The sequence below is a fragment of the Tympanuchus pallidicinctus genome, unplaced genomic scaffold, assembly GCF_026119805.1.
Source record: "Tympanuchus pallidicinctus isolate F22 unplaced genomic scaffold, pur_lepc_1.0 scaffold1, whole genome shotgun sequence".
Taxonomy (NCBI): domain Eukaryota; kingdom Metazoa; phylum Chordata; class Aves; order Galliformes; family Phasianidae; genus Tympanuchus; species Tympanuchus pallidicinctus.
In genome coordinates, this window is record NW_026294618.1 from 25,232,520 (window position 1) to 25,245,399 (window position 12,880).

A 12,880-nucleotide genomic window follows, 5' to 3' on the forward strand; every position below is an offset into this window, starting at 1 on the left:
CCATAGCATTAGGTTGAGCAATTTAATCAGAGACGATTTAAAGGGATGAGCATCCCTTGCTGAAACAACAGCGATGGCTCTTTACCACCTGGGTTTTCTGCAGAGAATTCCCATTCGAGCAGTGAACTTGCAAGCACACAGCTTAACTCCTACGCTCTGACAGTTTCACTGAAAAATACAATGGGCCGACAGGGTATCTGCCCCTCTCATACTATTACACGACCTTTCTTTCTGATAGGCAATTATTTATTTGTTCCACTGCTTCCTATTTTAGGTCAGGTGGACTTTCTGGAGATCCTTCTTTACTGATGTAGTAATTGCAGACCACAAGGTCTACCTGAGTAAACATGTTTATACGTGCAGCTTTAAAATGCCATGTCAAATTTTTAGCCGTACTTCAAAAGTTTCCTTGGATGGTAAGCGTATAAATCTGCACTGAGGAAAATTTATTTTTCTAATATATAAAATAAATTAAAAGGAAGCTGTTAGGAATGATTTTATAATCATCCTCGAGGCAGAAACCATTTAAAGCAACCGTAGCAGCATGCAGGTACAAACTCAGGAAAGCATTGAGACATATGATTGTTGGAGCCACAGTCCAATTTGCATTGAACTAAAGTGAATGCATGACTTGGAACTACGAAGAGTAGATAAGTTGAGGAGGTTAGAACAGGATCACTGTCACACCTTTGGGTATGTCAGAAGTAATGTGTACTAATGTATTTAAGGATTTTAATGAAAACTGAGTCAGATGAAGTGAACTGTTTCTAATCTGATTTTCAGTGTATCAGGCTTAGCCATTCTCAGTGATAATAAAGCCCAAGAAATCAAATAAAAATAAATAAGCAGTGATCAGCAGAGTGTAAAAAACTGCGGTCTGCAGGCTGGGAGTCAAGCACTAACTTTCTGTTATTAGTTGATTTCCATCTTGCCAAAATATTTCCTTGCACTCTCAAGAGAAATTAGCCATTGATAAAAAATTCCAGTTTACTCCACCAAGGAATGCCAGAAATTGAAACCTCCAGTCAGGATTTCTCAAACAAAATACACATTATTAGTTTTTTCTCACCAGCAAATAGTCCCTCAAAACCAGCACTTCTCATCAGTAATTAACAAACAGAATGCAAAGTAATGTGCCACAAGTGTTGGTTGTGCATACAGTGATAATAATTTGTGATATAATTTACAGTGATATTAAATTGCTTCCACATCTTCTGTGGAAGCATTTAGATGCTTCAACATCCAGATCTTTCAAGATTAAAAAGGCTGCACTGTATAACTCTGTCCAAAAACCTCAGACTCTGTTCCTGCTTCACTCCCACAGCATTACCCCTCTGGGGCCTGGGAAGATTGTGAACTAATAATACAAAGGCTTTTCACAGAAGCCAAATGAATCAGAAAACTGCATCAACAGTTCTACCAAAAATTCTTTTTCATGGTCTGTTAGCAATGACACGTCCATTTTAAGCAAGTTGCTATGAAGAAAAAATACTGTCTCAAGAATGCAATTACAGTTTTCAGAGATTGATAAAATGATACTTATATAATAAAACAGTTAAGCTTGCAATCTCAGGCTAATACCTGGCTAATTTCAGCAAAGATAAAGGAATAATCTTACTTGATTTGGCCTAGTTCTTCACAGACTGAGCAACTTCTAAAGATTTTGCTTGATCAGACTACTGAATTGGAGTGGTGAAAAATCTATGGTGGCTTATCTCACTACAACTTTCCCATCTAAATTTTGAATTCTTTTTTCAAATAGAGATAGTAAAGACAAGGTAAGAGTGATAAGTATGGGTATTCTCCCCTCTTATTGGTTTGTCTAGGCCTGGGATTAAATTCAGACTGTTTCTAAATTACAAAGGAAACCGATTCTTTCGGTTTCCCAAGGGTTTCAGTCTATATTTTGCTCTAATTAATCATAATTTGTTTCTAACCTTTACTTCTATCTATTATGCTGGCCTGTCATATTTCACCATCTTCTCCCATCTGCCTTGGAGAGGCTGATTCAGACCTTCATATGTTAGCACTACAGTCTGATAACTGTTGCATCTCATAACACTCAATTCTAATTATTGTTATGCAAATGGATACAACAACCTATGTCTACCCTACATCTCACTAATAAGATTAAAGTTTAAGGACTTTTTCAGCACTTTCCATTCCGCACCATGGTTACAGAAAACACTATTTCTGTAACACTGCCCTTCTTCCAGTGCTGCAGTCCAGACATTCTGATAGCTTCCAGATAATTTCTCCTTGACATGTTTCTGCTATATGATATGTCTTTCCCTCTGGGCTTCTTTAAGGAAAAATATTCTCCACAAGAAGCTCAGGAAGACATTTACTGCATAGCTGCAACTGCCAAAAAATTACTATTCTTACCATATTGCTGATTCCACAGACAGGGTATGGCACTTCTTTCTATAAACTGAGACGTGAGTTAAAACTTGAATGCCTAACTTCATTTCTGTGTTATTAACTTTCTCTCTGGGTGACAAGCCTAACTTTGACCTTGTTCTTTATATTTATAGATGCATACCAGATGTATTGTCATGAATCTTTGATGACTGTGTAAAAAAAATAAAAAATCTTACTTATGTTTTACGAAAGTGGTAGCAGTTATTCAGCTTTATACCTGCTGTATCTGTAACTTCCAAGAATACTAAGCGAAATTTAAGAACAGTGTTTCCAGGCTTTCTGTTTCCATTTGCATGCAGTCTTTCAACAGTCAAGTGTCCAGACACAGAAAATGATTTTCTGAAATGTGCCAATATATTTGTGTGCCTGTGGTACTACAGATATTTAGTTGAAACAAAACACCTGAAACAAATTCAAAAATCAGAGTGATCATTAGGTCGATTTTTGGCAATCAAGGAGAACAAAGTGACAATGCAAAAAACCATCATGTGCTAATAAAAACAGTGAAAGAATCGCCCAAACTTCTATCTATTTCTTAAATTAAATCAGTTCAACTGAGGTATAGTCAGTGATGTTCAGAAATGTGGCAATACATTCTCCCAGTTTTGTAAGGAGTTTCCAGAGATGTGTCCCATTATGAAGTGCCACCATGATCAAGTTTAAAAACTTTAATTAGTACAGACCACAACATTTGGTAATTTTGGTAAAATTTGTAAACTACAAAAATGGTAAATCTTACACAGTGAAGATGGAAGAATGACTCTGGAATATGTTATGAAGGTGTAATTCTAAGCACTTCATCAAGTAACCAATTTGCCCAACTTTCAGCTCATGATAATTTTTATCATGACAATTTAGCACTTTGAAGGAAAATAAGAACAGGAGTCCTTCAGAAATGCTATAAAATATATAAAAGACAGTGAAAGAAGGGACTTGATCATAATCAGGCAAAAGATGTCCTCTCAAGTTACACACTGACCTCTGAAATCCAGTGTTCTTCTATACTGATTTGATTGAGCACATTAATTTCAATTTAAGAGACAGAAAAGCAAGAGTCAGTAACTATTGAATGCAATACTGCCAATATAGCTCTGACACTTGTTCTTCAGAGCTAAGTGAGAAAATTCTATTCACACAGGTAATAAAAAAGCATGTTTTCTTTTGTTTACGGAGTTGTCTTGCATTATTCTTTTTGAAGCATTTAAGGAAAGTTTCTAATCTTCCCATAATATTTAATCTGTGATACATTAATTCTTGTTACTGTACTGAGTAATCTCTATAAAATATCACCTATGAACAACTGGAAAGTATTAATAGAGGTGAGTACTGTATTTTTAAATGGCCAAACCTTAACTGAACTAAGTTAACCTTTACTGGTACTCAAATCTAAAACATAAAAAATAGCCAATCTTCTCAGACTCTTCAAAAAAACAACAACAACAACAAAACCCGACACAACTTCATAATAAACTCACTGACTTCACTAAGTAAAGATCCTGTCTTATTTTACATCACTTCACTAGATTTTTTAAGCTTTTAGTAATGAGACACATACGCATGAAGTAGTTTTTAATTAGAACTCTACTAAACACAAATGTGTGCTCTGAAAATTTACGGAGAAATAGAAGCATTTGTGTTTAGTTTCTACACACACACAAATAAAGTGAATCTGAAACTGCATGCTTTTTGATGCTCAGACAAGAATTTTAGCTGCACTGGAAGTCTGAATGTGATATCAAGGTTATGAGATGTAGATTAGAAACAATTCATTTTGAATCAGCTACTCTCCATATTATGCATTATGTGAAACAATACTACACCTATGGCTTGTACCACACCCTTCTTCATGTTCTATCCTGAAAATGCTTTAAAATGGTTTTTGGAAAGGAGGAAATAACATGAGGCAGATGCAGTATCTTTAAGTATATAAGAAAACCTCAGCTTTCAAATACAATGCTGAATTGTAAGTCTTTACTGAAGAAAGTTTCAAAGAATAATTAAATGTGATACATCATCATAAGGCTATGCCCTTGACTATACCATCTGCCTTGAATGAGGAGCAGCATTACTGTATCTCAAGAAAGATAAAGGCACTTTAATGAGTCCCGTTGACCACAGAATATTACCAGTAAATATTTTTTGTTGCTGAAGTGGCAGAAAGAACAAATTATATTGGAAGAGTAAAAAGGATGGAGTGTATTTTAAGGCATATACTACAGCTAAAGAAGAAATAATGGGCTATCAACAGAGTGCAATGAAATTCTGTCTTATCTTTAAGGGAATATCTCAGGCTAGACAATCACAGTGATCCACATACTGCTAGATTTATAGTTCCAATGGACTTACAAAATATGCTGAAGTGTTTCAGTTATTCAGGACATAAGGGTTTTGAAGTCTGGGATAAACTCATTTATAATTTGTGAAAAAAAAAAACAGTGAAAATACCTCCAGCAAACTAGAAGATAAGAGGTAATTTAGTACTGTATATATAGGATTGCCTAAACTCTGACTGTTATGTGCTTCATTATCAGTCAAATGACCTAACAGTCTCAATCCCTTGGCTGTCAGTACCATATGCTGTTCAGAGGTAACACACCACAGGACATTCAATAGCACAGAATTGGAGACTGTGGTTCAGCTGAAACTCTTCACAGCTCAGTATCTGGTTTATACTAAAATGCCAACTGTGTGAAGAGATGCAGGCATACATTCCTTCAACTGATTCAGAAGCAGAGCAGACAGGCTCAGTCAGTATCATCTCTCACAGCATGCAACAAGTTCATCTGGAATTGGAATTTCACAATGGACAAGGGCAAGTTTATGTGCCATCTTTTTGGACTCTCAGGTGTATTTAACTTGGAAAACAGAGAGATAACAGTCCATTCTAAGTAGCAAAATAATATTTAAGTATATCTGCATAAAGTTTGGGTTACAATCATTAAATCAACATCTTCTGCATGTTTTATGATGTTATTCATAGATTTGACATTACAGACTATGCTCCTCTTGTGCTTCTTGTTGTAAGTCATTGTATCATTATGCTATATACAACAGAACAGAATGCTCTCTTGAAAGTCTTCAAAGATGCTTTTGAACAATGGACCCTGATTATCAGAAGGCTCATGTATCAAAACTAACTATACATGCTCATTTTTATGCACTATAAACAGTCTCAGTAATTTCTGCTAAAGATCTCACAGATGATGGCTCTCGAGGCAACCTTGATCCAACTGGAATGCAAGGGAATGCCTATAGGGAATTTTCTGTCTTTGGCCTTACAAGAAACCAAAGCATACAATCTGCATTCATACTGTTTGTTTCCATGGTCATTTAGAAAGCCTGAGCCAGTTTATTGCTGATAAGAGAAGTGTCACTCCATTGAAGTGAATGATGTTCTATCAACTGTGACTTTGGCTCCAGGTATCATAATGAATAAAATAATCCATTAAGATTTAATTGCAAAAAGTAGCTGTTAAATGGTCTGGTTTTTGTGCTCCCGTATTATATTTTATATAAATTGTAGTGTTTGTCATCTTCGACATTCAAAAAAAGAGCTCCACATTCTCTGTTGATGGTTGTTATACATGTTGAACTGCTAGGCCACTACCAAGAAACCTTTGCTCACAACGTGACTATACACTATATACTCATATATCTTCTGACATACCAAAAAGCAACTCATCATCCTTTAGTCAAGAAATGGCATTGCCAAACCTCTGTTGAAACCAACCAACAGGACAACCTCCAATCAGGAAAGACGTTCACAGATGTGACAGCACAGATGATTCATAATGAAAATAGTTCAGCCTTGAGATAATCAGAGAAAAGTGTGCACAGCTCCAACTGGGGTCTGGGGACCCAAGATTAGTGGAAAACACCTGCTGAAAGAACTCAGATTCAACTAGAACAACAGATTCTTGGACTATATCTAGCACATTCAGAACTAATAAATACTGGGACAGAAGATCCAGTGTTTATATTCCATTTGCATATAAAGAAAGAACAAAAGTGGGTAAGCAAATTGTACTCCAATGATAAAGCAATACCAGCCATGTGAGGTGAGACAGCAAGAAGAAAATGTAATTATTAACAAGAACAATAATCAAGCAATTTAGTTAGTAAAATGATTGAATTTGAGCTAGGAGAATGGATACTGGCAGTGAGGAAAATAATGTCTCCTAGATATTGCAATATTAAAACGTAAGGAAGCATTGAGCATTATTCAGAGAAAAAAAAAAACAAAAAACTAAGAGAATAAGCAGACCATAAAATTTGATATAATAGAAATAATAGGAACATGGTACAATAGCTAATGCAGCTGAAACAGGTTTTCAAACAAAAATATTCTTCAGGAAGAAAACAATGATCAGGGGTAGCATTGCACAGAGATGTTATGATAGAACATAAATCTTTCTCAAGAAAAAAGAAAAAGGCCTGAGGCTCCCATAATGTAAAATGAACATAATGCATTTGGATCCTGGTAGATAATTTAACTGAAGTTATGTTCTCAATTATTAAACTGTATAATAACGCTGGGGGCATGCCTACCTGGTACACCTTCAGCTAAATGACCTCAAAACCAACACTGGACAATACAGCAATTGCATATAGGAAACTGTGAATATGGGAAAAATGCAGTGTATGTGCTTTGGGACCAAATCCACCTGCACGTTTGTCCCAAACTGAAAATGCTAAGGAAGAATTCCATGACAGCCACCAGTCAGACTGAGCATTAATCAGAGAATTATGATGATACTTTTGAATACAGACTGAAATGCAGTATGGAAGCACAGAGATTTGCAAAAGGTGTTGGGAGAGGCCATGAAGGGCTGAAGAGCAGTGACTCAAGCTGACACAGCCATATCTTGCCCCACAGCCTCCCAACCCTGCCAGGGCCAGGCCCACATGTCCCGGTGGCGTGCAGACACACAGGCTCAGAGCGCGAGATGGGACAGGGAGGTCTGTCCTCAGTGCACACAGGATTCATGCTGCAGCATTATGGGGTACAGGCAGCAGCAAGGGGGTGTGCAACAGAGAGCATCCCATCCCTGGAGGAGCTGTACCAGGGGGACACAAAATTCTCAAAGGGTTTCCAACCACACTGCCTGGAAGGGTTGCAGGCCATGATCCTGCTCTGTGGCTGGGTGCAGATTAATTATGGAAAATTGCTTACAAGTTTCTTGACGTTCATTAGCGTTCTGCAGTGTCTAGAACTGTGGCTTTTCTGTTGTACTGTTGGTATTGATCCTGAGTATATAGTTCGCTTATTGCCAGTTAATTACATCTCACTAATAAATCCATAAACTTCTTTGAATTTGATCTGAGAAGCTTTTTCCTGTGACAAATATTATTTTTGAAGTGTTAAAGAGGTAAGGAAATGACAGTGTAACATGCATTGAGATTCCTATACCACATTATTCTAAACATGTACAAACTGTTGTGCTCATGTATTTGGGAAGTGTAGGTCAAAGTGAAAATATCAGCTAATTTTACACACTGCTTGAAGCCAGGCTCTGCTTGAAAGCAAGCAATCTGAATTACTGTCTGAGACAACCTAAAGTTTGTCTGAATTGAGAAAATGGATGCAGACAGAAAAAAAATTGCAAATGTGGACATCCAAGCAAATATGCACATTGCACAGTAGCAGATTTGTTTTCAGGTGTATCAAATATAAATGAAAGAATTTAATGGGACAAAATATTTGAAGTATAGAGTTGGCTAAAACCAGATGCAAAGGCTCACAGTCATGTTCTCTTCAGAATAAAGGAGAGCCCTGAATTAAGCTCACTTCAGAAAGAGCTAATTGGTTATTACTTAAAAACTGTGCTCTTCTTTCTGATTACTGAAAAAATTACCCTCCCTCCCCCCCCCCTTATTTTCTGCTGTTTCTCAAAAAAGAAAGAATAAGGCAAACGTAATGCTATTTACCAGTAGCTATGGTGACTGCTTGTAGGAAGGGGTAATATGTTCACAAAGGATAAAATAAAAGATCCTCACTGTATCCTTAGACTAAAACAGAACTAAATCAAACCAAACCAAATCAATTCATTTGTTAAAATATGTTTCTTTACTCAAACAAGCAATGTGGGAGGGCAAATAACTTCCTGCAGTTCAATGAATTAATTGGAAAATTGTTCTAGGAAGAGTGCTTTAACACTTCAGGAATTTTATGTAAAATCATTATATCATCTTCCTCTGTTCAAGATCTCTGCAATAGCTGACAGCTTTGCAATAATTAACTCCCTCCAGAAAGCAGGATGATACTGAGGTCAGGAAAGAAAATGTTAATAGTTCATGCAATAGGCAGGATTATTGGCACACTATCATTATAAATAATTTAATCAAGTAAGTCTGTTGGATGTAAAATATCCTTGAGATGTTGAGTTCTTGTTCATATTGATGTGGCTCTGGGACACAATATTGATTTAATCTTCCTTTCCTATTAAATCGATATTGAGAAAACAGGCTGGTTTTATACTTCTCTACATGTTCTTTCCAAAACAGGGAGATCTCAAAGTGTTTATTTGCAATTGCCCTCTGTGTTTGCACTGCATTTGTTCAGAAGCCAATTTTAAGCTGGAGTACAACAGCTCTGTGCTGCTTAATCATGAGCTGCATTCCACTAACAGTGGGCTCTAAGGGACACTTCAAGTATTTTATTTCAGCAACATTAAATATATATTAATGCTTAAAATACTGAAAAACAAATGTGGGCCAAATTGACTTTATATTTATTTAGAGCTTATGGTAGGTCCCTGCTGTTACTAATCAGACCTGCGTGGATCACTTAAATCATTCTATTGTGAGGGTTGCAAAGTAATCTCAAGATGAAAACACTTTTTTTTTTTTTCTCAAAGGATGAGTTCTCAGCAACACATATGCTTATCTATGACTGCAATCACTAGAGGCAGAACAGGTTTTGCCCTTTTCTTTGTCTCAGAAGTGAGAGGCAAGTAGATATCTTTTTTCCCCAGTTTTACTTTGCACTGACATCTACAGTGACACACGCTGGTAGCAGCAAGCCAGTGACACTACAGCAATTTCTCTCCTACAGAGTCATTCATCCAGCAGTTTGAAATGACTCAAACAGCGCTTTAGTGCTCTGTTTTCCATCTCTCTTTATACTACCCTGCCTCTTCCTTTCTACCCGGCTACATTTAGCTTTAAAGAATAATAAAGGCAAAGTTAGACAAATTTTGAATCATCAGCACTGCAGCGTTTTTCATACTGCTGCAATCCCACCCCCAGTCTTTACCTTCTGACTAAAGAAACCACTTAATAAGTTCAAGACATTTTTATGCATGCTTCTGACTGCAGGTCGTTCATTGATTTCTAAAGATGATCCAGCTGAGTACGGCAATGAAACAAGCACCTTAAGAGCTTTTATTAGGGTCTAAATGAGACAGCGTTTCTCAGATTTCCCTCCTGTTGTTTTCTGTTCAGTTCTATAATGCAGATCGATACCATCCAGAGTTATCTTGGGTGAACAAAAAGTTGTTGAATGCATCCAGCTGTGGGCTTGATTAGATTTTCACTTCACTGGTATAAATCAGAGTAGCTTCACGTAAGGCAGGGGAATCTCGGCACTCTAAAATGGTGTAAGCTAAGAAGTAAAATGAGAACCAAGCTCCATTTTCTTTCATGCATTCTGCTGGCAGTGTGAGCTCAAAACTGTGTGTCAGAGGATGAAGATCCTTTACATGTAAACACTGAAATGTACAATCGCTAATTATTAATGATTCCAACAATTGGCCACAGAGGAACATACCCATAACATCTGCTGGCATGAAAAATAATTGGAGATGCTGCCTGAAAGAATACGTACTTCAGCCTCTCTGACTCAGATCTGTCATAGTTCCAGTTCATAATTCCTGTCTGTGGAAAGGTAAGTGCTTTGAAGAAATACTGGTTACAGGCATAGTTAGCTCAAACAAAAGGCAGTGCTGATGGGCTGGAATGTATCGATACCATCTCTTTAAAAGTACAACATAGTCCTGTGTTTTTCTTAGGGTCATTCTGCATTCAAAAATGAAAAACAATATCTCAGGCTTAATTCTTTTTTTCATAAATAAGTTATATTTAAGTGCAGTATAAAAAACATGTTTCCTGCACTATAAGTGAAAATAAGGTAGCAACACTACAAGGCTTTTGCCTGTGTGGCTGCACACTTCACTGCACAGGATACCTTCACGAACACAGCATTTCCACAAAAATACCTCATTCACTAAATCTCACTGTAACTACTTACATAAGGAATCCTTTAGGGACTGAAGTAGCTCGATTGGCCCACACAGAGAACTCTTCTTTAATGCAGCATAGAAAGGGAAATTTAATCAGGAAGAGCATAGAAAAAAACCCTCAGATATCACAGCAATAGCGAAAGAACAGGATACACTCGGATGGAAATAAACAACTATTTCCCCTCTTTCTCATGCATTTTTTTTATTCCAATATTCCTGGAGTTAAGCAGCACTGGGCAATTATTATAAGTTAGCTTCCCTGAATGTTACTTACTGAAAAAGATATTGCAAATAACTGCAATGAAGCACAGAACTAAGAAAGGGGAGCAGCCACAGAAAATGGCATACTACTGCTGCACATTATTATTCCCATTCTCCTGAGGTCTTAATTTAAAATGTGTACTGTTTTTTCCTTTTTTTTCTAAAGTGCAGAAAAAAAAATGCAGAGCAAAGCAGGGACAGAGGTTGCGGGAGACGAAGAACATTGTAAGCCTTTTAAAAGAGGTGCAGTACACAAAACCACAGTGGCCAAATAGTCTTCAGCACAATAGAGTTTCCCTCTCTCTTTTTTTTTTTTTTTAATGTAGTGTTTCAAATTTTGGCTGAATTATCAAAAGTAGAACTTTTTTTTTCCTCTCTGTGAAATTTAAACATTTCTGCAAAGCTACTGCCAGTAGGAAGGTGCTTTTATGAGAAGTAAACTGCTTGAATATGCTGCTGTGGGATTTACTTTCTCTGTAGCCCCATTTTTATTTAAATATCACAAAACGCCAGCAAAACACAATTACTAGCAGCTTTGAAAAGTCCTCCTCGTTTTGCTCGCCTATAAGATCTAATGCATTTTGTCTGGAGGGGTTTCAGTGCAGCATCGAAGTCTTTAGCAGTGACTGGGCGACATTCCAGCTGTAGGTGGCAGTAACCTATAGCTCTTTCATTTCAGCCATGCAGAGGTTTAAAACCAACCCAGGCAAACAGAACAGTGTTTCGCTTCAAAACAATATGCAACTAATAAGGACTTCTCCCAGCCAAGGATTCCACGGTTTTCCTGGCAAAGAAAATGTGTTTTTGAGGCATCTGTTTACTTAAATCACAATGTTTATTTTTAAACTAAATTGTACAAATAGAGCATGCTTCTTTAAATTGGGTTTTATTTGACAAAGGGGCTATTTTGCATCCACAGACTCTTCAACAGTGTATAATAAAACAGCTGCAGAGAGAAAAAGCTGGAATTTGATATATAAATAACCTTCCTCATTTTGTCTCCAGTTATGTTTTTGCAAATTGGGGTAATCTATGTTGGGAAAACTCAGGATGCTTTGAGTATTTTGGGTTTGTGGCTATGATTGCAGTGTCCCTGTCTAAGGAAAGTCATTTAGACATACGATTAGCCTCCTAGTGTAGAATGTCAGCTCTTGTATGCAATCTGTGTAAAGGACTTGACAAATATATGTATATTGGCAAAATCACTAAACCTGCCTATTGTCAAAACTCACCTACAGAAAATGGCTGCAAACTTAAACATCAAGGAATTAGGAACTGCCCAATTCATACAAAAAAACACCAAACAAACAAACAAACAAACAAACAAAACCCATACAAAAGTACGGACAAAACCTGATAAAAAGTCATCATATATCTACACATACCAACCTACCTCTGAATACACTTGTAATAATGTACAATCATTTTCTACTGCACAAAATAATTATCCACTGAACATGGATCAAAAGATGAGGTTTTAACTATATTACTACTATGCAGAAAAAAGAGATGATATCATTTCAATCATTTTTTTTTTTTTTGTTCTGCACCAAGCAAGATCATGCCCATGAATACCGTATTTTTCATATTAAATCACAGCATTTTACCATCAAGGTACAGGACAAACACCATCTCATTTTAAAACTGAAGTATTATAATCCCACATCTGCTACTAAATCATCCACCTTCTTTTAAAGTCTTGCTTGAAAACAAGCCAGCAACCGCCTATAAATAAAAACAGTGTCCTTATGTTGAATTCTACTCCATCCCAGTATTATCTTGCAGTAGTTCATATGCAAAACATGCTCTCCTACTGATGGAATCCACTTGTCCTTGCTTTTAAGTGAAACACAGCAGGACCCAGAGAGCATTTGCTGAAGCTGAAAACTGACTTTACAATTTAGCCTTGAATCTTCAGCTGGCATAACGATCACATTATAAATCTGGATGCTCAGTCT

The 12,880-nt window shown here is 36.7% G+C and overlaps 1 protein-coding gene across 2 annotated transcripts in view; it reads right to left on the bottom strand.

The window, feature by feature from the left end:
- Positions 1-12,880, bottom strand: part of EYS (eyes shut homolog) — a 320,477-nt gene that overhangs the window by 68,587 nt on the left and 239,010 nt on the right. The gene's annotated exons all lie outside the window — the stretch shown is intronic.